The sequence below is a fragment of the Hylobates moloch genome, unplaced genomic scaffold, assembly GCF_009828535.3.
Source record: "Hylobates moloch isolate HMO894 unplaced genomic scaffold, HMol_V3 SCAFFOLD_6, whole genome shotgun sequence".
Classification (NCBI taxonomy): domain Eukaryota; kingdom Metazoa; phylum Chordata; class Mammalia; order Primates; family Hylobatidae; genus Hylobates; species Hylobates moloch.
Genome location: NW_026652281.1, coordinates 44,164,492 through 44,190,855, shown reverse-complemented (window position 1 = coordinate 44,190,855; position 26,364 = coordinate 44,164,492). Strand labels below are relative to the sequence as shown.

The 26,364-nt window shown below is 33.8% G+C and overlaps 1 long non-coding RNA gene across 2 annotated transcripts in view; it reads right to left on the bottom strand.

The window, feature by feature from the left end:
• Positions 1-245: 245 nt before the first annotated feature.
• The window catches only part of LOC131383722 (uncharacterized), a 292,980-nt gene continuing 266,861 nt past the window's right edge, over positions 246-26,364 (bottom strand). For both annotated transcript variants that reach the window (XR_009213960.1, XR_009213961.1), the window contains 3 exons: positions 12,831-12,945; positions 1,928-2,052; positions 246-454 (listed from right to left, as the gene is read on the bottom strand). This is a non-coding gene — a long non-coding RNA (uncharacterized LOC131383722). The remainder of the gene's footprint in view (positions 455-1,927; positions 2,053-12,830; positions 12,946-26,364) is intronic.

The window sequence follows — 26,364 nt, the reverse complement described above, 5'->3', positions numbered from 1 at the left end:
TGTAACATTTACTGTTCATTTAATATCCAACATTGACAAGAACTTCTCTTTCTTCAATATCTTTATTGTCACAACAATCTTATACTAAGGAGACAGCAAGAGCATATTTCAGTTAGTGCTTTTGAAAACCACTTTGGCATTACTTTGGAGAGAGTGTGAAGAGAAGCATGCCTAGAAGTACAAATAATAACTACTTAGGAGGTGATTGCCGCTTTCCAGATATATGGAATGAAGAGACAGTGGGTTTGACAAGGAAGGCAAAAAATCCAGTTCTGATTCAGATTTTGTGGTGCTGGCTACTTTTACCTCTTGGTGGGTCTTTAATTTCTTGCCAATAAAGGAGGGAAATTGAACTGGAAGGTCTTCAAAAGATTCTATTATTTAATTAAGTTTTTCTTGAAAGCAGACCTTGAGACAATGATTTGGGTGCAGGCAGTATATTTGTAAAGTAATTCTAGTGGGAAAAGTAAAAACGGGAAGAAAAGAAAAAGGTCAGCAAAGGATACATGGTGAATAGGTTTTTGCCAAGGGCAACTAGAACTTAGTTCCATGGGGATCTTCTGAGGAATCTTATACACCTCAAAATTATCCCAATGTGGAACAGGAAACTGGAATACTTATCTACTAAATTCCATAGCTTACTAATTGAGGATTGCCCCTGGAGGAATTCACTCTTCTGCACTTGTGAGTTACCCTGCCCTTGTGTTGATGAAGCTACCATGGCATTGGAGAGAGCCTTCAGGAAAAGAAGTAGAAAGACATTTGTGTTTGAGGTGGAAAGAAATCGTGACTGGGAACTTTTCTGTGCAGCGAGGGAGACAAAGGGGCCCCATAGGTACTCCATGAAAAAATGAAGAACACCAGCTATTTGTTCTTTCAATGTTTCAGTGGCCTTGTTGGATCTTTACCTCTTCAGCATAGCTTTCCCATAGCCAACACTGTCAGCCATAGCACTCAGAAATTACTCTCCATTCCTGAGTAGGCAATAGTACTCTGAGGTTTTAGGACGATACTATCACGCCACATTCTTAACTCAAGCTATTTGTGGAACACAGATTCTCACTGTGGGCCCAGGGGAGTAGCAAGTGATCCTCCGCTAAGTTTATCCACTATTAATTCAGAGTCAGCACAAGAATTAAGCTCTGTGCTATGATCTGAATGTGTTTGGCTGAATTCATGTGTTGAAACTTAGTAGCTAATGTGGTAGTATTAACATGTTGCGCCTTTAAGAGGTGATTAAGTAATGAAAGCAGAGCCCCTCAAGGTTAGGATTAGGGTTCTTATAAAAGGGTTTGAAAGAGTGAATTTCTTCCCATTCCTTTCTTCTGACTTGTGAGGACACAACAACTTGGTGCTATCTTGGAAGTAGGGAACAGGCCCTCATGAGGCACCCTACTTGCTGGTACCTTAATCTTAGACTTTACAGCCTCTAGAACTATGAGAAAATACATGTATTATCTTTATGCATTACTCAATCTGTGGCATTTTATTATATAGTAGTACACAAATGGACTGATATTCTCCTAAAGAAAGTGAATTTCAGGATTTTTGCTTGGATTAATGCAACAAAATTGATTTCTTTTATTCAAATTTACAGCAGAATTATCTTGCCTTGAGAGTTGCTGGTTACCATCTCGCAATGTGAATTAAAAAGCTGTCAGTATTCGCAGGTAAAATAGAATACAGTGACCCTTCAACAACATGGAAGTTAGGGGCACCAACCCCTCACACAGTTGAAAATCCATGTATACATGTGGGTCCCCAAAAACTTAAATACTAGTATCTCACTACTGAGCAGAAGCCTTATCCATAATATAAACAATTTGATTAACACTTATTTTGTGTGTCATATGTATTATATAACTTTTACAGTTAGAGGAAAAGAAATGTTACTAAGAAAATCGTAAGGACAAAAACATATATTTACCATTCATTAAGTTGAAGTAGATCACCATAAGGCTCTTCATTTTTATTGTCTTCACTTGAGTAGGCTAAGGAGAAAGAGGAGGGGTTGGTCTGGCTATCTCAGGGGTGGTAGAGTTAGAAGAAAATCTGTGTATAAGAGGACCTGCACAGTTCATACCTGGGTTGTTCAAGGGTCAACTGTATACAGAACTTATAAATAGTTACTAGATTTTGATAGTAGAGATTAATGATACTTTAGCTGTACTCTTAACAACCTAAGTTTGTCTTGATTAAAGGCTGGACACTTCAAATATAGATACGAATCAAGGTAACATCATTTAAATCTCGAATCAAGCTATCTCAAAACATGTCTGCCATAAATCGTTTTTCTCACTTTTGTGAGGCAATAACTTCCCATTTAAGCAATGCATTAAGGTTTTGTTCCTGAAACTAAAAAAAAAGTTTAATGCATTAATGTGTTTCATATTTTAGATTAAATCTCTTGTTTATTAAATCTTAAAATTTAAAAAGTCTAGATGTATTAGAGTTTGAGATTAAAAAATAATTAAAACCTTCTCCCTAATAGAAAAATATTTTTTATAAAAACGTTCTGTTGCAAATGATTGCCTGCAAACAGTGCCTATTTTTATCAATTCAAAACTATATTTTAAATGATCCATTGACACTAAGAAGACATTATTCTACCAACCAGCCTAGTTCTATTCAATGGGTTAAGCTTTCCTCAAAAAATTGTTCTGAGGTAATTATCTTTCTAGAATTTCCCATTTATTAACACTATTTTAGTTCATCTTTAAATTATTTAAGATTTTCAAGATTAGCATTAGGAGATACACCTAATGCTAAATGACGAGTTAATGGGTGCAGGAAATCAACATGGCATATGAATACATATGTAACAAACCTGCACATTGTGCACATGTACCCTAAAACCCTAAAGTATAATAATAAAATAAAAAAAAGAAAAAAAAGATTTTCAAGATTAAAAAAAAAATCTCTTACTTAAGGTTTCACTGTACCAAATGGGGTGGGGAGGAGGACACGTTAGTCTGGATGTACTTAGAAGCTACCTTTATATATATGTAAGGCAGTTTCCCTTTCATTATTTTTAGTTCTTGAGATTTTAATTTATATTTTCCTATTCTAAGTTTTAGTTAGTGAGCTTTAAATGAATCTAGATGTGTATATTTTTAATTGTTTTTGAACATAATTTTTTTAAATAAAGAAAGAATAGAATCAAATTTAGACATGCCTTTTTTACCATCTTTTAGCAGAGAAAGTTCTTGGCTGGGCTTTTAGACTTTATTTAGACACTCATATTGCCATGTATGTATCATAACTTGGTGTCTGAGGTTCTTACTCCAAGACCTAAGGAAACATAGGGAAAGCGTATCTTTTGGAAAGAATAAATTACTTAAATTTTCGGTCTATAATGTTCCAAAGTAGAAGGATATTTACTAGAATAAATTACTCTCATTTTGTAGAACATATGTAATTGTTCTAATATGAACTTAATTTAAAAATTTTAAGTTCTAAATTTACTTCTAATTTTAATATTGGAATGGAAAACTAAATGGAAGAGTGTTCTGTGCATGACTCTATAGTCTTTGTAACAAATGTATTAAAAATCGTTTGTAGGTATTTCAGATTATATAATTAATAAGAGATGTCAGAAATCTCCTTGTCCTTGTACTTTAGTAAGTTTAGAAATATATTTTTAACTCCATAAAATGTATCACAGAAGATATACATAGTTACTAGATTTGAATGGTAGATACTAATGATATTTTAGCTGTTTACTTGACCACATGTCAATAAAACGTATGAGTCAATAAAATATGGATGACTGCACATTTTTAAGGTTTAAAAATTTTATCCTAAGTATTTTAGAGATTAAAAGTGTGAGATCAGGATGCAGGCTGTGTGGGTTCGCCTTTCAGGTCCACCACTTTCCAACAGGCTGACTTTGGGTAAACTCATAGAGTAGTTTAAAGGATTAAATGAATTAATACATTCAACCATACAAAAAATAATTACTGAACACTAATACTGTAAAAAGTGATGTGCTAGGTATTAGGCATAGAGCAGTGAACAGGTGAAATACCTGCTTTCAGATTTTCATTCCAGAAATGGGAGACAGATAATAAACCAACAAATATAAAATATGGCAGGTAGTGATAAGTGTTAGGAAGAAAAATAAAGTAAGGTTTCAAGATGTCAATAGAGCTATTTTGAGACTGGGTGGTCACGGACTCTGAAGAAGTGAGCACCCTGGCAAGGCAGCCAACTGGGGCCCTGAGCAGAGCATCCTGGGGAGCTCAAGTAGACCTAGGAGGCTGGTGTGCTGTGCCTTGAGCTGAGTGAGCAGGGGCGAGAGTGTAGGAGAGAAAGACAGAATGGCAGCTAAAAGTTAAGTCTATATTAGGCATTGTAGGCTGTGTAATGAATTGGACAGTTATTCTAGGTAAAATAACAGCAACTGAATGGTTTTTGATAAGAAGAACAACAGTTCTAGGTTTTACTTTAAAAGAATTACCTCACTGAAAATCTGTTTCAGCAATTTTGAAATGTGCAATACATTATTATTGACTGTGGTCACCATGCAGTCACTAAAACATTCCTCCAGTCTAACTGAAACTTTTGTAGTAGTTGATCAATACACACACACACACACACACACACGTACATACATACATACCTCGAAATATCACATCATACCCCACAATACCCCACATATGTACAAACAATTTAAAAATAAACAATTTTTAAAAATCATTCTGGCTCCTGTGTAGATAAGCCAGGTCAGAAAGCACAGAAACAGATAGACCTGTTCAGAAGATATTGCAGTGTGCTCCCTGAAAGTTTCTGTGATGGTGATATTCTAACCATGAGCTGTACAATGTGGTAGTCACTAGCCATATATTGTTATTGAGCACTTGAAATGTGGATGAGGGGTTAAAATTTTAATTTAATTTTTTAAAATTTTAATTTAAATAGCCAAGTGTGGCTAATAGCTACTGTGTTGGATGCCCCAGAAGCATCTTAGAAGAATGCTTAGAAAAAGAGTTGTCATATAGTAAGCATTAAATAAGCATGATCTTTTTTCATTACAAGCTCATAATCAATAAAACTGAGTAATATTTATATTTGAATCATCCAAGCCTTTTGCATACAACATAATGTTTGTAATAATAATTGATAGTTTTGAAACCTTATATATGTTTCCCTAGAGAAAAAGAGCTAATAGGTTATGTAGGCTATGTATACATGTGTATACATGTACCTATATGTATGAATTATAAGGCTATGTCCCATACAATTATGGAAGCTAGTAAGTCCAAATGTCAGCGGGGGTAGGCAGACTGGGGACCCAGGGAGAGCTGCTGTTCCAGTTCAAAGTCTGTGATTTAATAGAAACATAAACTATTTAACAAAATATTTGCAGAGTTGAGATTAAACATTTATAGAATGAAGTTTGTGTAGATTAGTGTCCAGGGTCAAATACAAAAAAAAGATAAAACCCTAAGTCAGAAAGGAATGGTCTCGGGAAACTAAGGTTAACTTTTAGAATTTTGAGGCATTTTTGTAGCAGATCAGGGACAAGAACAGTTAGTGAAGATAATTTTGTACATCAAGAAAAAAAGGTAGTGGAAATAAATATGAGGATTGTTTCTCATATTTTGTGTCTGGAATGGATAATTATTGTAGGGTAAGAAGAGTTCAATACTGTGATGACTAGTTGAGATACCAGAACGTGCAATATTGTAACATAAGAAAGATAATTTGAATATACCACATCTACATACCTCTGTGGATATTTTATAAAACACTTCTTCAGGACGTTAACTGTTCTGTAGGTAATGTATCCCATAATCTGAGACTTCATCTGCCGAACCAGCTTTTATTTACCAGTAGTCTACCTTCAGACTTAAACTGCAACTTTTCTGAATTTCCAACCTGCTGGCCTCCCCCATCAGATTTTGGACTCACCAGGCCTCCATAATTGTATAAGCCAATTCCTTAAATTTTTACACACACACACACACACACACACACACACACACACACACCGTCTTGGCTAGAGGGTGTTTCTCTAGAGAATGCTAATACAATATGCAATTATTAAATAAGATAATATGTGCATTGAGGAAATTTACATGAACGTAGTTTACCTCAAGTAATGTTTAAATTACAATTATTAAACTGAAGAATATTGAACCTATGCTTGCTTAAATGAAAAGTAGAGTAAAAAGCTGCAATATGTTGTTAATTTTGCCATTGAATTTTTAAAATAATTTCATATATGAAGTGTAATTTAGAAAAGTAACATGAGTTACATAATAAATTTCATACTTAACAAAATTACATATTAATTAATTTTCTTAGCTTCCTAAGTACTTAAGTATTTATACTCTGTATTTTCTTTTACCTGGCATCATAATTACATAAATGAAAAGTAGATATTTGTTAGAATTTTTTCTAATATCTTAACAGAGATATGTTGAAACTGCGAATGGGTGAGATTTTATATGAGAATGAACTTTTATTTGATATTTTAACATATTGGCTTAGAATATCTATTGCTTTGAGAGAAAAAAAACTTCTACATAATCGGGTAAGTATCACTTCAGTACTTTTACACAGATCATTCGTCCCAGTGTATATTAGAATTATTCTTTCATAGCAACTGAAATGAATAACCATCAATTTATTTTTCTATTTTTTAAGAAATATGGCTTCAAATCATATTCTCATGAATGTATTTATTCATGGAATATTAATAACTGGTACTGTAGAACTTCGATTTCTATGAATACATTTGTTCAGATGGTCTGCTTTTATATATAGCAAAAATAATTATTTCCTAATGATTACAGCCTGTGTGAGCGATATAAAAAGATAAGAAAACATGTGTGGTTTAGAAATTTACTTTAGATATTAGAATGGAGTGCTAAAATATGAAGAGAAATTAAAATTATTCGGTTAAATTCAGTGGCAATGTGTCCTTCAAATAGCATAAAAACTTGAAGAATATCTCAAAACAGTAACAAATTTTCCTATTCAAAGCACAGACAAGACTAGGATCAGGTTTAAGAGAATTTAAAATACAAACTATATTTGATGAAATGGGTTGTGTACATTAGAGAAATTGGAGATTTCTCAAGGACACAAGGGATTATTCTGGACAGACTTATTTTATTTGTTGTTTGGAATGTTTGGAATTCTTTTAACAGCGTGGCAGGCATTTTAGGGCTCCAAGAACTTTGTTGTATTTTTTGATAGGTACCCAGTTTTTGGAGGAGGAAGTGGGGACGACTTACATGCCTCCTGTGGTTTGTTAGCCTGAGGCCCCATGATGCCTTTGAAGGTCTGGGAAGCACGAAGCTTGCTGGCAATAGTGGCAGTATTTGCCCCAGTAAAGAGGACAGACAGGCAGGTCACTTCCCTCACCTGAACAACACAAACATGGAGATCAGGCTGCCATTTCTTCACCATTGGGCAGCCCAGCCAACGCTTTCCTCCATAGAGGTCACTGAAAAGACATAGATGAACCGGGGTTCTGCCCTCAATAATAAAGAAACACCAACACTCAAGAAGTGACAGAGGCCTGGGATAGGTCTCTGCCAAACACAGGTTGTGACGTGAAACACACCTGAAAGTCAGATCTGAGAAAGTGCTGCTCACGTGGCCTATTGTTCCTATTGACCAAAGGTGAGCCTCACTTGGACTAGTATCTAGCCCATGGAGTTTAGCCAAGTAATGCTATTTTTGTTGAATATTCCCATTTGGATAAGGAGAAAAATGACAACAAAGCCCACAGGAGTTCTACCCCACAATGCTTTTGTGATGGTTTGGAATCAGTTAGGCAAAAAAGCACAGTTCTCCCATGAAGCTATCCAGGAGTCAGTGGTCATGGCCATACCACCCTGCTCACAGCTGTGGGTATTTTATAAGATTTAAAGATCATCTTATGGGAGAACACAACACAATGAATGATACTCAGAAAAGAAAAGCAAGACTGTTATTTACAGTTCTAAATGAAAAAAGATTGGCAGACAAGGCCACAAAGGGGGTTGTACCCAGGGACAGGGTAACAGCAAGCTGGAGCTATAGGGAGTAGCTCACGTATGGCAAGGGGTGTAGGGTGAGCTTCTTTTCTTGGAATCTGACAGATGGGCTAATTTGAACAATTTCCCCTGGTTTCAGGGGCATAGGAGCTGACCCTTGTTGTCTGGTACTTGATACCAGGGTGTTTAGAATTGATGTATGGTGGCCCAGGAATGTGAGAACCAGGTATAAGGTTAAGTGTGGACTTCATCAACTATTCAAAAAGGGGAACTGACCAGCCTCTAGCAGGGCCTCAACACTAGGTCAAGATGGCATTAAAACAAACTATGTTACAACATATTACATTATTTGGTAATTTTTCAAAAGCAATTTTGTATTAGGAGAGGTTACCTGATGAAGCATGCCTCAATGTAAATATAATAATTAGTAAAGTACATGATTTGCTGAAAGATACATAGATGTGCTTGATTCTTTGGTTTGTTGACTGTGAGTATTCAACATTGAATTTGTTTACATGGTTATCCACTCTGTTCAAAAAATTAATTGGCACTTGATTTTTTTCAGTGTAGACTTAAGGTACATGAAACTCAGATTATAGATGTTAGCAAGTAGATATAAGACAGAACATTTTACAGCAAGAAGTGACTTCAAGATCACTTTGCTAGATATCCTTATTTTAAAAACAGAAGAACGGTTGGCATGTGAAGTTGTTTGGGGACTTAGCCAAAGTCACAGATTTATAAATATCATCATCAGAATTTGAAACTAGGTCTCTTGACCTCCAGACTTGCTTTCTTTTATACTCTATTTTAAGTTATTCTCTAAGCTTTATGAATCAAGTTTCTTTAATCAAAACTGGTTAATTTTAAGCAAATCCTTAATCTCTGGGAATTGGATGTTATTCATAAATTGCAATTGCCTGACGTTGTTTCTCATGTTTACATTAAAGACATTAAAAGCCTTAAGAAATGTCAAATAATAAAATAAAATTATCAAACTACTATCTGTGACAAAGTATAAAATAATCCTAACCATGTGGAATACATGTCATATTTTTGGGGAAAGTTATAAGAAAATAGTAGCAACATCTTTGGGTTTGTATAACTTAGCTTTACAGAGTCAGTTGATTAGTGTTAAACAATTTTAATCAAATTATAGTTATATATACTTATACACATTATGTTTTCTGCTATACTTTACCTATATCCAAATATATATGTTACCTTCAAGTAACATTTTATTAAATTTTAAATTAAATTTACTTTCAATTAAGATATATATTTGGATATAGGTAAAGTATAGCAAAAAAACATGATGTGCGTAAGTATATCTAACTGTAATCTGATTTAAATTGGTTAACACTAATCGACTGACTCCATAAAGCTCTGATTATTAGGCCATGAGTATGCATGTAGAAAATATTTCATAAAAGATAATATAATGCCATTCTCAATATCCCCCTTCTTAATATCTTTATTATCAGAAATAATAGCATTTCAGCTTCCTCTTTTTTTCTTCTCCTGTCCAATTGAAATGTGTGTCACTGATTGTTTTGTAGTACAACAGCATGAGTTACTACTCCTAAACAATATGATTCCACTCAAAATGATGGCTTTGGGCTATCAATCATAGGCAAAGCACAGCATGAGAGTAGTAATGGAAGATATGAACTCTACCTATGATCCACAAAGACATGCTTTTTCTATGTATCTTAGTGATTTCCCATAAAAATTGGCTTCAAAATATAGCTCATATTTTAAACTAAAAAATTTTAAAAGAAAACTTCTACAATTCTTAAAGTCTCTTTTGAACTGCCTAATAGCTGCCATTGACTAACTAGCAAAACAAAGATGGATTTTCATAGGTTTTCTTTGTGTATATATTTCAGAATAATAACACATCTTTTAATATAAGGAGTGGAACAAGATGGTTATATTGCTAGCTGTGTGCTTGTTTTCAGATTTTTGTTTTTTTGCTGGTTCGATTTTTACCTGGAGTGAAGCTTTGTGAGTAAACTAATCTTTAATAAACATTTTAATTTAAGGAACTTTTGAACTTACTTCCAATTCATTGTCATCTAAAACGACTCTGATTATAACAAAATATTGAAACAGTACAGCAATAAAAGTAGACTGAAGAGACAGAGTATAAGGCCAAAGAAATGTTCATCCCCTTAACAGTATTTAGTATTATTTTTAAGAACAAAATAAATTGTCATATTTTATGTTTTCTGTTTGGCAAAAGGCAGTCTCTGGTTAACTGTTTTAAAATATTGCTTACCCAGGCCAGGTGCAGTGCCTCACATTTGTAATCCCAGCATTTTGGGAGGCCAAGTGGGGAGGATGGCTTGAACTCAGGAGCTCAAGATCAGCCTGGGCAGTATAGTGAGACTCCCATCTCTACAAAAATTCAAAACAGTAGACAGGCACAGTGGTGCTAGCCTGCAGTCCGAGCTACTCAGGAGGCTGAGGTGGGAAGATGTCCTGAGCCTAGGAGGATGAGGCTGCAGTATGACTGAGCATGAGAGAATGAGGTGGCTAATGAAAAAGGAATAAATATATGAACTTTTAAGTTTTGGAGATATAAGTATAACTAATCCAACAAGTATGTATTGAACTCATACGCCATGACTATACAGAGATAGAGCCAGATGTTGTGACATATATGGTGAAAAAACACAGACCCAACCATCATGGAGCTTAAGTCTCATGGGAGAGAAAATCATTAATCAAATAGAGTAGAAATTCAGGATCGTCCTCCACTTAACTAAAGACTGTGCCTTGGCTATCATGTGAAAAAAAAAAATCAAAATATTTTTCTTTTGGCATGTTTTAAAGTAAAACAAAAATAATCCATGTTTTTTAATTGAAAACATAGGACTGGAATGCAACTTATTATGATTAAACAAGCATGGTGTTAAAGGGTATAAAAACATGTATTTACAGGTATTAGGGAGTACTAAAAAGTGACTCAATCCAATCTGGGTAATAAGAAAAATTTTATCTGAAGAAATAATGTAACATACAGTATCAAAAGAATAAGAAATAAATTATGCAAAGGGCTTAAAACATATAAAATATATTGCACAATTGCAATAGTTTAATAATTTTATTTGCTTTTATTTATTTAACACAACTTACTCTAGTTCTACCACATTCAAATACTTTGGTAGGCCCTGAAATTATAAAAATGAATTAGACACAATCTCTGTTGGGAAACCAACCTCTCATGAGCCATTTGACACAGAAGAGCAGCAATCAAATTTGTGTCTCTCATCCTCACAATTCTACTTTTCATTTCCTGTTCCTTCTCTTGCAAGGCGAATAAAAGCAAATGCTTGTTTCAGTATCAAATGATAAAATGATACCCTGAATATTTTATTATTTCCAGTTTTTTCATCTTCCCTGGTGTTCAGAGGGCATTGAACATTTTTGGCAAGTTTTTAGCACTATTTTAGCCAGGTCACTCATCACTGGTACTGTAATAGCTGAGCAGAAGTAGAGCACACTCTTTGCAGTTGATTTTTTTCAGGTGTTCTCTTTATAGCAGCCCTAATGGGCAGACAGTTCACTGCATCTCTAGCTGTTGGCATATGGCATCCAGGAGGACAAGAGATCCCAGACAGCCCATCAGATTAACCATGTAATAGACCCAGAAGCTGCTTTAAAGCCGTGAAACAAAATTGCTTATGGAGTCTGCCAGCATGCCAGATGCTGCTATTGGAAGAAATATCTTCCAGTGCTTAGCATCTGGGTTTCATGGTTGCCAGAAAAAAAAAAAAAAGAGAAAAAGAATTGGCAGCTCACTAACAATGAGATTGCTTTTGCAAAATAAGACATTTTTATATTTTTTTAAATGTCAAAGGCAGTAGGCTATAGCAAAGTTTAAAATTAGGTATCTCCCTGTACTTGTAGATATGTCACTGTTAACCGACATCCTCCATACAATCTCTAGGCAGCTGGTTGGTTATTATCTAAATGAATCAGAACACTGAGAATCTTGAATTTGAATGTGAATTTTCAGTCTGTTTTCAATATGCTTATTTTATTGATATTTTGCATGATCACATCCTTGCCAACTGAATATAAATTCTATATTTAAACAAGGTAATAAATAATGTTTTTGTATTAGCAATCACTGGTTTGTTTTCTGACTGCCAATTATATAATTGAGTATTATAACTAAAGATATAACTCCCAAATATCCATCAGCTGTTTTTCAGTGGAATTGTTTTTTCCTAAGCCAAATAAAAAATAGATTTGACTAACATAATTTAAAGCCAATTAGATTTAGGATTTATGCCCGCACAAGGTGAGTAATTTCTTTTCGGTTATATAATTTATCAATACTGCTTAAAATGTGAAGAATAACTCCTAGCCTATTATAGCTCTTAAAATTGATATAGTATGTACAAAAATCGACTCTCTGATCATAAAACAGCACATTTTACTTGACTCAAGTGATTCTTTCTATACTGCTCAAACCAAATTTGTTCAAATAGTGATTACGAAAGATCATCCCAAATTTAAAATTTTCTGTGCTTCAATATTTAGCACCTTAATATAAAGGCAAATCCAAAAACCTATTAATTATCCAATTTGACCAAAATGGTTAATTATGCAGCCTAAATTTGTTATAAAGCTACTAGTTTAAAATACTTTTAAATCCAAACACCTGATTTTATACTATCAATACAGTCAATAGCCAATTTCATTAAATATGAATATGGTGTAAATTTTAGTTGTTAGTATACTACGTCAGTAGTAATGAAACTATGCTTATTTGAATATTACATTATGTAGACTTAGATTATTTTGGAGATGGAAAATGCTACTCACCTCTTGAAATGTAATTATAATAATCTTTTGCCAATTTTCTTGGGACAGTGAATAACTAAGAAGAATTTTACTGAATCTGAGTCTTTTCCATTAATTTATTTCTTAAATTCTTTGGCTGTAATGAACAGATATTTATTTACTGATTAAAATTTGAAGAATTATGTAGCATTATGTATCCAAATTGTAAATGCATGCTCTTAGGTATAATAATTTCAGTTCAAGAGACCTAAATTTTGAGTTCACAATGTTGCAATTAAACGTGTGTGCACGTGTGTGTGTGTGTGTGTGTGTGTGTGTGTATATATATATATAAAGATATTCACAGTAACATTATTGTAGTAAAAACAATAGAAAGATTTAAATGCTTATTAATGGAGGATAGGTTTAATAAATTAAGCTAATTACATAATATTGGTTATGTTTCTGGTTAAAAAGAATGAGGTAGATTTATTTATAATCTTATAAGAAGAGCATTAATATACAGTTTTGAACAAATAAGAGCAAGATACATTTTCTAGAATATGATATTATTTGTATAACTATTTAAATGAAAATCTAAATCTGTGGGTTTATATAATTACTTATGTATAAGTGTCTCCAGAGATAGAAATAGGGTGGGAATATTATTATTATTATTATTATTTTTTTTTTTTTTGAGACAGAGTTCCACTCTGTCCCCCAGGCTGGAGCGCAGCGATGCAATCTTGGCTCACTGCAACCTCTGCCTCCCAGGTTCAAGCAATTCTCCTGCCTAAGCCTCCCAAGCAGCTGGGACTACAGGTGTGCACTAGCACATCCACCTAATTTTTGTGTTTTTTTTAGTAGAGATGGAGTTTCACCATATTGGCTAGGCTGGTATCAAACTCCTGACCTCGTGATCCACCCGCTTCAGTCTCTCAAAGTGCTGGGATTACAGGTGTGAGTCACAGTGCCTGGATGGAATATTCTTTTCTTATCTAGAATAAGCGTACATTTTATACTAGTTTTTTTTTAAAAAAAAAAACATTGAATTTTAAAGTATAAACCCACTTAACCAATTTCATTCATTTGCTCATTTACACATTGACTAAAACATAACCTCTATAGTTGCCATGTCAGGAGCACTGTGCTAGAAGTGAATACATATGGCCTGCAGAATCATAAAGTCTGGGTAAGGTGAAACAAATCATGCACATTAAGGAAAAATAGTAATAAAATGCTACAGTTGATGAAGGTATTAAAAATCTACTGACGTAAAGGGAGAATAATTAATGCTGCTTAGTCAAATTAAGGAAAACTTTCCAGAAGAACAGAATAGTGAGATTAGTCTTGATGGATGCACAGAAATTATTTTAGGCCATTCAAGAAAATAGTAAAGATAGAGCAACCATTAAATAAAAGAGAAAAACAGCTGAATGGCTTTGAGGGAAAAACAACAAGTATGATTTGGCTTTCAGTGATGAGATTAGTGATGAGTCCCAGGGATTAAGTTTGAGAAGTCAGGAGAGCTAGATTATAAAGATGTTTGTAGGCCATGCCACAAAATTATCACTTCTTGTTATTTCATGAAACTTTCTCTAAGTTCCATCAGAAATTTTTAAAAATTAGGTTTTCACCTAAGCATAAGAATCGCATATGCATTATTAGAAAGATTACTATCTTGACAGTTTGAAAAATAAAGTTGATTAGAATACATATGAATACATAAGAAGGCTGATAACAAGGAATATGTTTAGGAGGATATTTCAATAGTTATTATGTAAATAATTTGGGTCAGTGCTTTTGTCAGCTACTATTCATAGTAGTAATAATGTTGTTATTTAACAATTTTTAAAGCATCAATAAAATGTCTACCTTCCTACGTTTTTACAGATACGTATGCTTTTGCATACTGTACATATTTCTATATGTATGTGTATATGTATGCATGTGATAGTTTTACGTATTAACTTCATAAATGTAAATATATGTTTTGTGCTTTATATGTATATATTCAACTTCATGTGTTAACTTTATATGTATGCTTTCTGTTTTAACATTATATATGTAAATACTTTATCCATTAGCTTTATATATGCAACATACATGTATGCACATAGGCACACACATATATAATAGCTGTGAACTTTTGTTTACATATGTATTTGTATATAGTTTAATATATATAAAATAAAATGGGCATGAAGTTGTAAATGTTAGAATTAAAACTGAAATGACCTAATGGTGATTTTTTTGCTTTATTGTTAACAATGCATAACAACATAACAAAGACTGATACAAAGAAAGATCTTTAGAGTAAAAGGAAAAGAGTAAGAATGGTTCTCACAAGTGATATGAGGTCAGAAAAAATAACATGAGTTTAAAATCTAAATACTGAATGTCCTTAAAATCAAGGGAAAATTAGATTGATAAATGGCAAAAATAAAACAAAAAAACATACTGAGACCATTTAAAAATTGAACCCACGGTCTCTATATAGACAAATTGTATATTACACAGAAATGTGCCTAATACTTAGTATCTAATTGCTCAGATATTATTTCCTAGCTTAATATTTAACAATATCTCTGTCTCTATTTTCTTTGATTTTCTGTTGATTAACCGAATTAATGCTCTACAATTTGTCCTTTTCTTTCCACTGTTAAAGGTAATTATGACAAAACCTGCTATCATTTACTTAAAATATCACTGAGTCAGACAGCCACTGTTGGGGACTATACAGTTAAATATTATGAATTCAATTTTACAGATGAGAGAACTAAAACTTAAAAAGCAGAAGAGATGAGCCAAAACTTAAAGACTACTAACTGACCAAGCCAGGGTTTAAACCAAAATGCATCTGATTCCAGACCAATGTTCTTTCCAGTACTCAGTGTTAAGTGACTTAAAACAAATTGAAGTAAGAGTGTGATCACACAGGGGAGCCAAGATGGCAGAATAGGAACAGCTCCCGGCATGAGCGACGCAGAAGACGGGTGATTTCTGCATTTCCAACTGAGGTACCGGCTTCATCTCACAGGGGAGTGCCGGACAGTGGGTGCAGCACACCGTGCATGAGCTGAAGCAGGGCGAGGCATTGCCTCACCCGGGAAGTGCAAGGGGTCAGGGAATTCCCTTTCCTAGTCAAAGAAAGGGGTGACGGACGGCACCTGGAAAATCGGGTCACTCCCACCCTAGTACTGTGCTTTTCCAACGGGCTTCACAAATGGCACACCAGGAGATTATATCCGGCACCTGGCTCAGAGGGTCCTACACCCACGGAGCCTTGTTCATTCCTAGCACAGCAGTCTGAAATCAAACTGCAAGGCGGCAGTGAGGCTGGGGGAGGGGCGCCCACCACACCCACCACAGCTCAAGGAGGCCTGCCTGCCTCTGTAGGCTCCACCTCTGGGGGCAGGGCATAGCCAAACAAAAGACAGCAGTAACCTCTGCAGACTTAAATTTAAGAAATGTATTGTCTCATTTGCACATTTGCATTAACTACACTTTAGGTACCTGAAGGCCACATGTGGCTAGTGGAGACCGTATTGGACAGCATAGTGGGACATGTTCATCATCACACTGTCCACTTCTATATCAGACAGCATTGGTCTAAAGGTTTGATTAGGTATTAAATGCATATGAAACAAGCCATTTAAAGTCTATTGGAAATGTAAAAACCTCATTTTCAATCATAAGAAAAGTCTTATGCAGAAAGAGGACACTTTTCTTGAAGACTCAGATATTTAGGAGAATAATAATAAATTCATTTGCTTAATAAAATGGGTTTAATTATTAATTTAAAAATTTGGATTAAAAAACTAAACGTCCCATAAATATTATATAAAAATACTGACTTATAATAAAATGTAATTTTATGTAATAATGGTAAAAATTCAAAATTGTTTGAAGCTAGATTACATTTCTCTGAATAAAATGCATGGGATAAATTACCTCTTAAAGACCTTCTCCTGTTTATAAGAGAAAAATGAAAAGGCTCTCTTTGTTCAAAGGGTGTGTGCATGTATGTCTGTGTGTGTGTAGCTGGATGAAAGGCAATGTGGAAAATCACAAAGCATAAGGAAAGTTCTAGAACAAAGAGAAATAGCATACATTTCTACTAACACATTAAAAAATAGACTGCTTCTTTGGAGATATATTCACTTACGTTAGAAATACTTTTATAGAAGAAACATAATTAAATACTTGTCTCCTGAACTGGAGCAGAAAAGAACCTTATTTAATTACCTTTAAATGAAAACAATTTTGGTAACAATTGCATAGTGTGATTTTAGTGTCCAAAATTATTATTCTCCCCTCTTGTTGCACTCACTGCAGAACAGTTAGTATAGTGAAATTGCATCAAAAGTTTCAGTGATACATTAAACATTAGAAAATAGAAGCATTTATCCTATAGTTATAATTTCATTAGCTATATTAGTAATAGATATATTAATATATGGGTTAATTTGTACTTTAATATCTTAGATGAACACTATGATATAAATGACTCACTTTATTTGTTTTCTCAAAAGATTTGAAAGTAAATGGAGAGAAAATGTATACAGGAACCAGGTTCCTGAAAGAATGGGATGGTTTAGGGAAAACACACACACACACACACACACACGCGCACACACACACACACACACACACACACTGAAAATGACAAAGTTTATAGGAAAGCACTGACATTTGAGGATATGAAACAACAACAAAAATCACAAACCACTTTTTGTCTGAAAAGATCAAGGTCAATAAGGTAAATAATAAAAATATCTCAAGACATGAAAAGTATAGATTCTGTTATTAAATCTTGGAATTCGAAGGCACCTCTTGAAACCTGAGATTGCTTTACTCTCAAACAAAGTGCAGTTGATCCTTGAACAACACAGCAGTTAGGGGTGCTGAGCCCTAGACAGTTGAAAATGTGTGTAAATTGTGGATCCCTCAGAACTTAACTGCTTATAGCCCACAGTTGACTGTTAACATGTATCTTTATGCTATATGTATTATATACTGTATTCTTACAATAAAGTAAGCCAGATAAAAGAAAATGTTATTAAGAAAACCAATAAGGAAGATAAAGAAAGGAAGACAAAATATATTTGCTATTCATTAAGTGAAAGTGGATCATCATAAAGGACTTCATCCTTGTCATCTTCACGTTGAGTAGTATGATGAAGAAGAGGGGTTGATCTTGCTGTCTCAGGGGTGACAGAGGTGGAAGAAAATCTGTTTATAAATGGTTCCACACAGTTCAAACCTGTGTCATCAAAAAGTCAGCTGTACTGCTTACTATGAAAAAAAAAACTAAAGGGAACTATTATTTCTCACTTACATTATATAAAATACATTCAAGCCCCTCTCTTCCAGCACAAAATAAAAGAGATTTAAAAAAGTAGAGATGAGAAAAAGCAAAGATCCTGAATCTACTACTTATTAAATATGTTTTAATTGACAGGTAAATTTTGTATATATTTATCATATTCAATACGTTGTTTTTAAATATGTATCCATTGTGGGATGGTTAAATTTAGCTAAAATCTCACTTAGATGTGAAATCCAAAAAAAAAAAAAAAAAAGATTGAGCTATAGAACTAGAGAGTAAAATGGTAATTACCAGAGGCTGGGTGTGGGTAGGGAGTAGTTAGTCAAAGGGCACAACATTTTACTTGGGAGAAATAAGTAAGTTTGAGAGATCTATTACAACTATTTTTTTATAATCTTATGCTAACCAGTTTTTTTTTCTTCTGTTTCCAAAGAATTTTGGTGTTTATAAATTAAAAAAAAAAAACACACACACACAGAGCTGTAGGATGATTTCAGGTAAGAGATTAAATTTACCCTGGGCCACAGGTAGCTTAACTTCTTAACATTCCACTTTAATAGAAACTTTATGGGTTTGCTATATCTCTTGTACATGTTACAAATATTCCTGCATTTCAGAAATATTTATTAACCACCTACAACGTGCCAGACATCCCTTTTCTTTGTTTCTTAGCATGGAGTGGCTATCCCTTTTATTCATCTCATATGTAGAAGTATAAAGTATCACTTGTGTACTTTAAAATCACATTATATTCATTTACTGTTAATGTTCTATTAATTAAAACAAAGTTAATGAAAAGATGTCAGGCTTAACTTGTTTATCCTGTTGATACCAAACTTCTTGCATCTAGTTACCAAGGCTGCTGCTAACCCTCCACAGGCTTAGTTTGGATTCCTGGAAACTGACCCAGTCACAATGGACTTCGTTTTGGATATTTTGTACTTTTATTCTTTATATTTTCCTCAGATAAATGTATCCATCCCTATGGTTTTGATGTCTACCCATATGCTGATGACTCCCTAATCAATTTTTTCCACCAAGACTACATCCTGAATTCTACATCCAGATACTTACTGAGCACTCTGAATGTTTCTCTGCTGTTAGCCTTCCATGGCCACCTAAAGTAGAGGTGGTAACTTTCTGCTTATACAATTTCAGCACAAAATAATTTAAGTATTTATTATACTCCTTCATGATTCTTCTAAATCAGAATTTCTCAATCTCAGCACTATTGATTGACATTTCAGTTGGGCAGATTTATATTGTGAAAGGTATTCCTGTTCATTGTAAGATGTTTAGCATCAATCTGTATCTTTACCCAATAGCACCCTACCCCAAATTTCACATCAGAATGTATCAAAAGATATTTTAAATGTCCCCTAATAGCCCAGTGTTATCTCAAATTGAGAGCTACTGCTCTAAATGTATGTCTTTCTGATTTATGTCTTGTGGTAGCCCTTGGCACTTACCTAACCCATGAAAGGTATGACATAGATCATCGTAGTTTGAATGAATAAAAATGAATAAGTATTTAAATATATTACTGAATAATTTTTCCAATGAAAACTTCAGGCTACATATTATTTGCCCACTATTTTTCTAAATTGTAGAATGGGTAGAGTTTACTGTAGCTTGCCTCAGTTGTGTTAAAACAGAGTCAAGAAGGAAAGTTTCACTTGCTATCAAACAGTCCTTACTCTGATTCATATGTTAATTAATCTATGAATTCATTCAGTGCTTAGGTGAGTATTTCCTAGAGTCCTATACCTGAACTTGGTGCTGGGGAAACAGAAATAAAGAATATTCAGGTGCAGCTCAATATCTAAAGCAGGGTGTAGACATATGAAGAAATAATTATAATATAATGTGATTAGCTCATAAAACTCAAATAGATTTTCAGCAAAATCTTTCCTGTTTTTCAGGGTGATTTTTTTTTCTGCAAAAACCCTACAAGTTTGATCTAGCTTGAACTGATTTTGTACTTTATGTATTCGAAGTAGACATATTCACTTTGAAGCAAAAAATTCCTTGCCTTTATTTTTCTATTATGATGGGAAGATGCTTTCCTGATTGAAATTGCTTCACCTTACCAGTTGCTTGAGGTCTTTACTTATAAACAGATATAGATGCATGCTGTGTTGGAAAAAAAGGATGAATCTGAGACTGGACTGACCAAAATTTGGGCAAAACAAATAAGAAAATGTGGATTAGTTCCCAAACATGTTAACCACTTTGTGCAGTATATAGCCCATATGAAAAATATTCTTGAAATTTCTTTGGATAATTAATTAGTACGATATGGATTGTGATAAGTGTGTTTTAGGCATCCTATTGTTTAGTGGTTATGTCATGATGAATTGATGTGAGCTTGTGTGTGTGTGTGTGTGTGTGTATACACGTATATAAACATACAGGTATTTTTATTTATTGCATCTATTGGACAGAGTATTTGATTAATTAGACCACTTTATTCTCTGATCACATAAGATTAAAGTAGATGGCATCATGTTAAATGTAAAATTAATGGTATATTTGTGAGACGAAGAGTTTTACACTAGGCCTGTTACATGGATTAACATATTGCAGCCTCACAAACCACAAAACAACTATTAAGAAAGAGATTTGAATCTTATACATGCAACTGATTTAATTTAATGATTGTTTTTCTGAGTGTGTAATTGCAAGATGGCAGAAAGAGGAAAATGGTATAAAGAAAACAGCTTAATTCTCTTGAGGAAACTGAAAGTTTTCATGGAGTTGGTTGCATTTAAAACAGGCCATGAAGGATAAGAATAACTTAAGTAGGTTATTAAGTGAGCATTCCTTGAAAGAAGGAATTTGTGAGGGAAGAAAAAAGTATGGGAAAAAGCATAGAGATAGATAGGCAACCATGGGGCATATAAAATTAATGCTAATTATTAAGTTATTACTCAGTAAATATTTCTCATTTCATGAAATTAAATATAAATACTAAAACAGAGAGGGCACAGCGTTTTCGGATTGAAAAACTCTTGTGGATTTGAACTGAGATTAGCAATTGCTTGTTGGCAAACCAGTTTTCAATACTATATATATTAATACATATATGTATATACCTTCAAAGTGCTTTTAAAATATTGGCCAATTTTAAGTATCAAATCTCATAAAATATAATTTCTAACTTTTCTTTAAAAGATTGAGAATATCTGGAAACACTGAACTTATCAAATACAAAAATACAGCTGGGTTTTTTTTTTTTTTTTTTTGGTCACCTTAGAAGAAATCTCCCGTCCTCCTCTTTCCCCAAATGACAGGCATTGTGACTGTCAGGAAAGACTCTCTGCATCATTACACCACACAACATCCTAGAAACTTCTAACCCGAGGAAGCAGAGGCAGAACCCTAGGGTCTGGACTCAACTGTCTTCCTCTTCCTTCCGAGTCTATATTCCACTCTTTCTTCTGAGAAGTCTAATGTAACAAAATATCTCCTTGAGACAAAACATATCTCTGCTTTCTCCCAGGTTTTCTGCTATTGTGTAGATGAGTGTGAGAACTCTATTCCAAGTAACAGTATCTCTTCTCCCCAAATGTCTAAGTTTTTCAGGAAACCAAATGTTATTTTGCTGTTTGCTCTTAGCTTTGCAGCAAATGTCTTTTGTATTAGAAACATGTAAGTATCAATAATGCATCTGGGCGCGGTGGCTCACGCCTGTAATCCCCCGCACTTTTCAAGGCGGGCAGATCACCTGAGGTCAGGAGTTGGACACCAGCCTGGTCAACATGGCGAAACTCCGTCTCTACTAAAAATGCAAAAATTAGCTGGGCATGGTGGCACGTGCCTGTAATCCCAGCTACTCAGGAAACTGAGGGAGGAGAATCGCTTGAACCCAGGAGGTGAAGGCTGCAGGGAGCCGAGATCGCTCCATTGCACTCCAGCCTAGTGAAAGAGCTATACTCGGTCTAACAACAACAACCTAAAAAAGCATTTTACCAAATGTTAGAATAATTACATTTTAAAAGCTAAAAAACTTAGCAAGCATATTATTATAGAAGGCTTCATGCTAAGACATAATGATCAAGTTTCAAATAAAATCAAGTTAAACAATGCTATCTGATACTGTATTTACTTTTAATTTATTTCAATTGCTTCTATTTATAAAATCTGCTGTTTTATTCACATTTGCTATGATATGATTTTCCTATATACCAAAGGCCACCACCAATAGTGTAATAAATATATTGCTGTATAAAATGTGCATACACTAAGTGGTCCTGACTAGAGTCAGGAATACTAATGGGGGACTGCTTTGTCTTTATCTTTGCATTTTAGAATGACATAAATGCTGCCTCAAATTTTATAATAAAGAAAAGCCTTAAAATACATTTGTGGAGAAAAGCATTAAAGTTTAAAAAGAAAAATATTGTTTAGGTAATTAATACGATGTTGGCTATTAGGATAATTATAAATTATATTTTAATTACTTAATATTAGTCTACAAATATGGAGCTCTCTTATATTCATGCTCAAACATACTCAAAGAATATGTGATTAACTTTCTGTTATATCTCCAAGATATTCTGCTTGAAAAGATGCTGTGATTGATTACGAGTCTGCAAACCAATATCTTCCTGCATCTAAATTCAAGTGCATTACCGTAGCACAGAAGGGTGTTATGGCAGATGTCATCCAACTGCTTCGTAGCTGCATGATCGATGGTGCGAATGGTGATTGATGTTATTGACATGCCCTGGCACCTAAAATAGAGTGTATATGTATGTGTGCCAGAGGGAGGGAGGGGCTCATATTCGGATTTTAAAAACGCAAAACTATAGGGCTTGAAAAATAATTGGCCACAGAAAAGGAGTGAAGTGAATAATGAAAGTAATAGTTGCTTTTGAAACGAACGAATATAGGTCCAGCAAGAAAGACGGCCGCAGAGAAAAACAAAACGGTTTTGTTTTACTAAGCAGAAAATATATATGGCTTTCCCTTTCCAACCATGTTTGTATTTTACTTAGTTTCATTATCTGTGTAAGTAAAAGTGGGGCTAGAAAGTGGTGCTCTTGTTTAACAGAAATGACATTTTATCTGTCACACTTCACCACTGGACAAATGAGGAAAAGGAAAAAGAGATATTGAAAGACTTAGGATTAAAAAGTAAACTGCATCTGGTATAACAATTTTGAACCAAATCTTATCTAAAGTATTATCTGATTGTGAGCTGTAAAACATATAGACAAAGAAATAGGTTAGAAATCTGTTGATATTAATTTTGTATATTCAGTTTAGAAAAACTTATTTTAAAACTTATTTTAAGAATGGGAACAAATTAGCTCAGTCAGGAAAGCCTTTTTAGAAAAGACTCATTAAACAGTGAGTCCCACATATAAATGTAAGAAATTTTACACCAGCTACATGAATAAGGAAACTTGATATACATTATTTTTAAAAAGGGGAAAGAGGAACATGATCGCAAGACACATTATACAGTGAAAAATGCTAATTACAAATGAAGTCATTGCAAAGACATTAACCATTATTGGTTATATTTATTTCAGCATTTTTTTCAAATGGGAAAACGTTACTGATTCTTTGCTGTGGAGATATAAAACTATTTATTTCTTTTTGCATTCTTTAGAAACCATAAACAAAATTGTACAGAAAATGCACGGGTTATCACATTGCAAATTAGATAATATGGCTAATTTTCAAATATAAGAAGCTAGATCTTGACATTCTAGAAAAAACACAAATAAAATTATGAAAGGTGTATTTTATCTTTATATTTATGCATATTTATAGAATTAAAAAATACCCTTGTGTTATCTCAGATATATTGAACAACTGTCATGTTCTGCAGCCTGTTCTAAGCATGATAGATATAAATTCCTGGCCATGTTAATACACATACACACACACACATGCCACACTAAGTTAATAGCTACAAATCTGTATGAGGTAACTGTAAATGTTGTTATCCACAATATACCAATGAAACAAATGAAGGAAAGAAAAGGTAGATAGCTTGGCCAGTGTTCCACAGGAAGTTTGTGGATGAACGAAGATTGCTATTTAGGTGGTCTACTTTCTGGGGCTGCAACCTTAAATGCCTGCTCAATGTAGATGGTTTGCAAATTACAGCAAAGCAAAGACCAAAGAAATTATTATTATTATCCAAAAGCCCACTTATTTATATATATTAGGGAAACACATATAATGTTTTAAAAACATTCTAATCTCTGGATTCTTAACTTGGAGGCCATGGATAGGCTTAAAACTCATCCAAAATGTTTTGTGTGCTTTTGTTTTTTTGTAGAGGAAGTTTCTAAAACTTTCTTCTAATTCTCAGAGAGATACTAGAACAATTAATCTAATCTGAATCTCTAAATTCACGTGTGAGAAAAATGAGACCTGGATCTGTTGTTAGATCTATGAATGGACCAACTATGAGACCTTGGCCAGCACTCAGCCTTCTGCTTGGAGGAAGGGTCAGTGCTGCCTAGAGAAAAGAGCACCAGACTCAGAGAAAGCAAGGACAAAGCACAGAGCTTGTGGGAGAACCCATCAGAGACTCAGACTTCTCCTGGCATTCAGGTGTCTGCTTTGTTTTCTGTTCACTCTTCCTTGTTGTATTACCCCATCTCTCACTGCAGAAATTTACTTTACTTTTTGATATACAAGATATTGAAACTGCATCTGTCAAATTTTCACTGCCAAAATTATTTTGCAAAACTCTACTCATAGTTTTATATACTTGTGTGGTTGTTTCTCTTTGTTTTTCATTAACATTGAAAGCAAATCTATAGGAAATACTTTTTTTCCCTTGGAAGAGGAATAGAGATGATAATCTAATTTGGTAAGTACATTTATGAAATACTAAGAGGCTAAATATTCTGCATTAATTTGGGGAGGTGGCCTTTTAAATTTTAATTGTCAGAAGCTACATTTCCTATTGACTTATTTAACAGCCTGAAGTCTTTCTAAAAAAAAGCAAATTTTAGTGCAACATATAGACAACCTTAATCCAGACAACAATATAGTACTTCAGCAGCCAATCCTGAAAAGATTATTCAGGATGCAATCCAGTGCTACTGGTAACTGTATACATCACTGGAGATAAACCCAGAATAAATAACATGCTTGATGCTTCTAATTCCTTAAAATCAACATAAAAACCTTGCAAACTATTTCATGCCAGGTTTGACAGGTGGTGATAGTGTTTGAGGAGGCATAGTATATACTGCAGGGATAGCAATGAATGGTGCAGCATTTGAGGTGTGCTTGGGTAGAGAGCAAAACAAGCCTGAAGAAGTTAAATTGAAGTGTTTCATAGCATACCACTTTGCTGAGCTGCCTTTAAACTACCTCAAAATATTTTCCACTTTTGGAAAGTTTCAGAGATCAGCAATGCATAGAATGGCATTGATATGAAAATACGGATGATAGTTGTACAAAATTAAGAGTTTGAAGAGCATAAAAAATGATGCAGAAATAAAGATTTTTTAAAAATCTGTGATCTCATCAGCTTTGTGAAATCTTTGTAATGCTTCAGATTTATTAATTCTACAATTGCAGGTTTTTGCTTTGTCTGTGTGCATTATGAACCCTCTCCTGTCCATGCTCATATCAAGTCAGATAAGAAGTATAAGTTTTAGTTACAGGAAACTGTTCAGTGAATAGAATTATGATAATCAGAATAAAGACATCATTTTATGAAGTATTTTGTATCATTTAAGTACTATTTTAGCTACTAAGCATAGAAACACACAAATGTTCAGAATATGCTTCAAGAATTAAATTTTAAAGTTAATAGTATTTTCAGGAGATTCCCTCTTAAAAAAGAACAGAAAATGATAAACTGAAAAGATAATCTGGACCAACCACAAAATAAGGGGTTATATAACAGTTTCATGCTCTTATTTTCTTGAGCAAGAAAAACATTTTAAAATAATGTATTCAACTTATTTAAGAGAAAAATTAATAAATGTGCTTCTACCCTTGTGCCTAGAAATAATTTTAAAGCCAAGTGAGACTTGTGTCTTTCTTTGCTTCCACTTGGAGTACTACCTGTGACTTTTGGAAGAATTTCTGTATATTTTGTGTCTTAAAACATAAAATTAATATACCTTTATTGAGTTTCTACTAAAAGTCAGGAACAGTGGTCAATGCAAGGTTTTTTATCAAAGATGTGTAAGGGATGGTCTCAGTCCTCAGGTTGTCAGGTTATTTATACTTCAGTTGAGAAAGGTTTCAATACAAGAT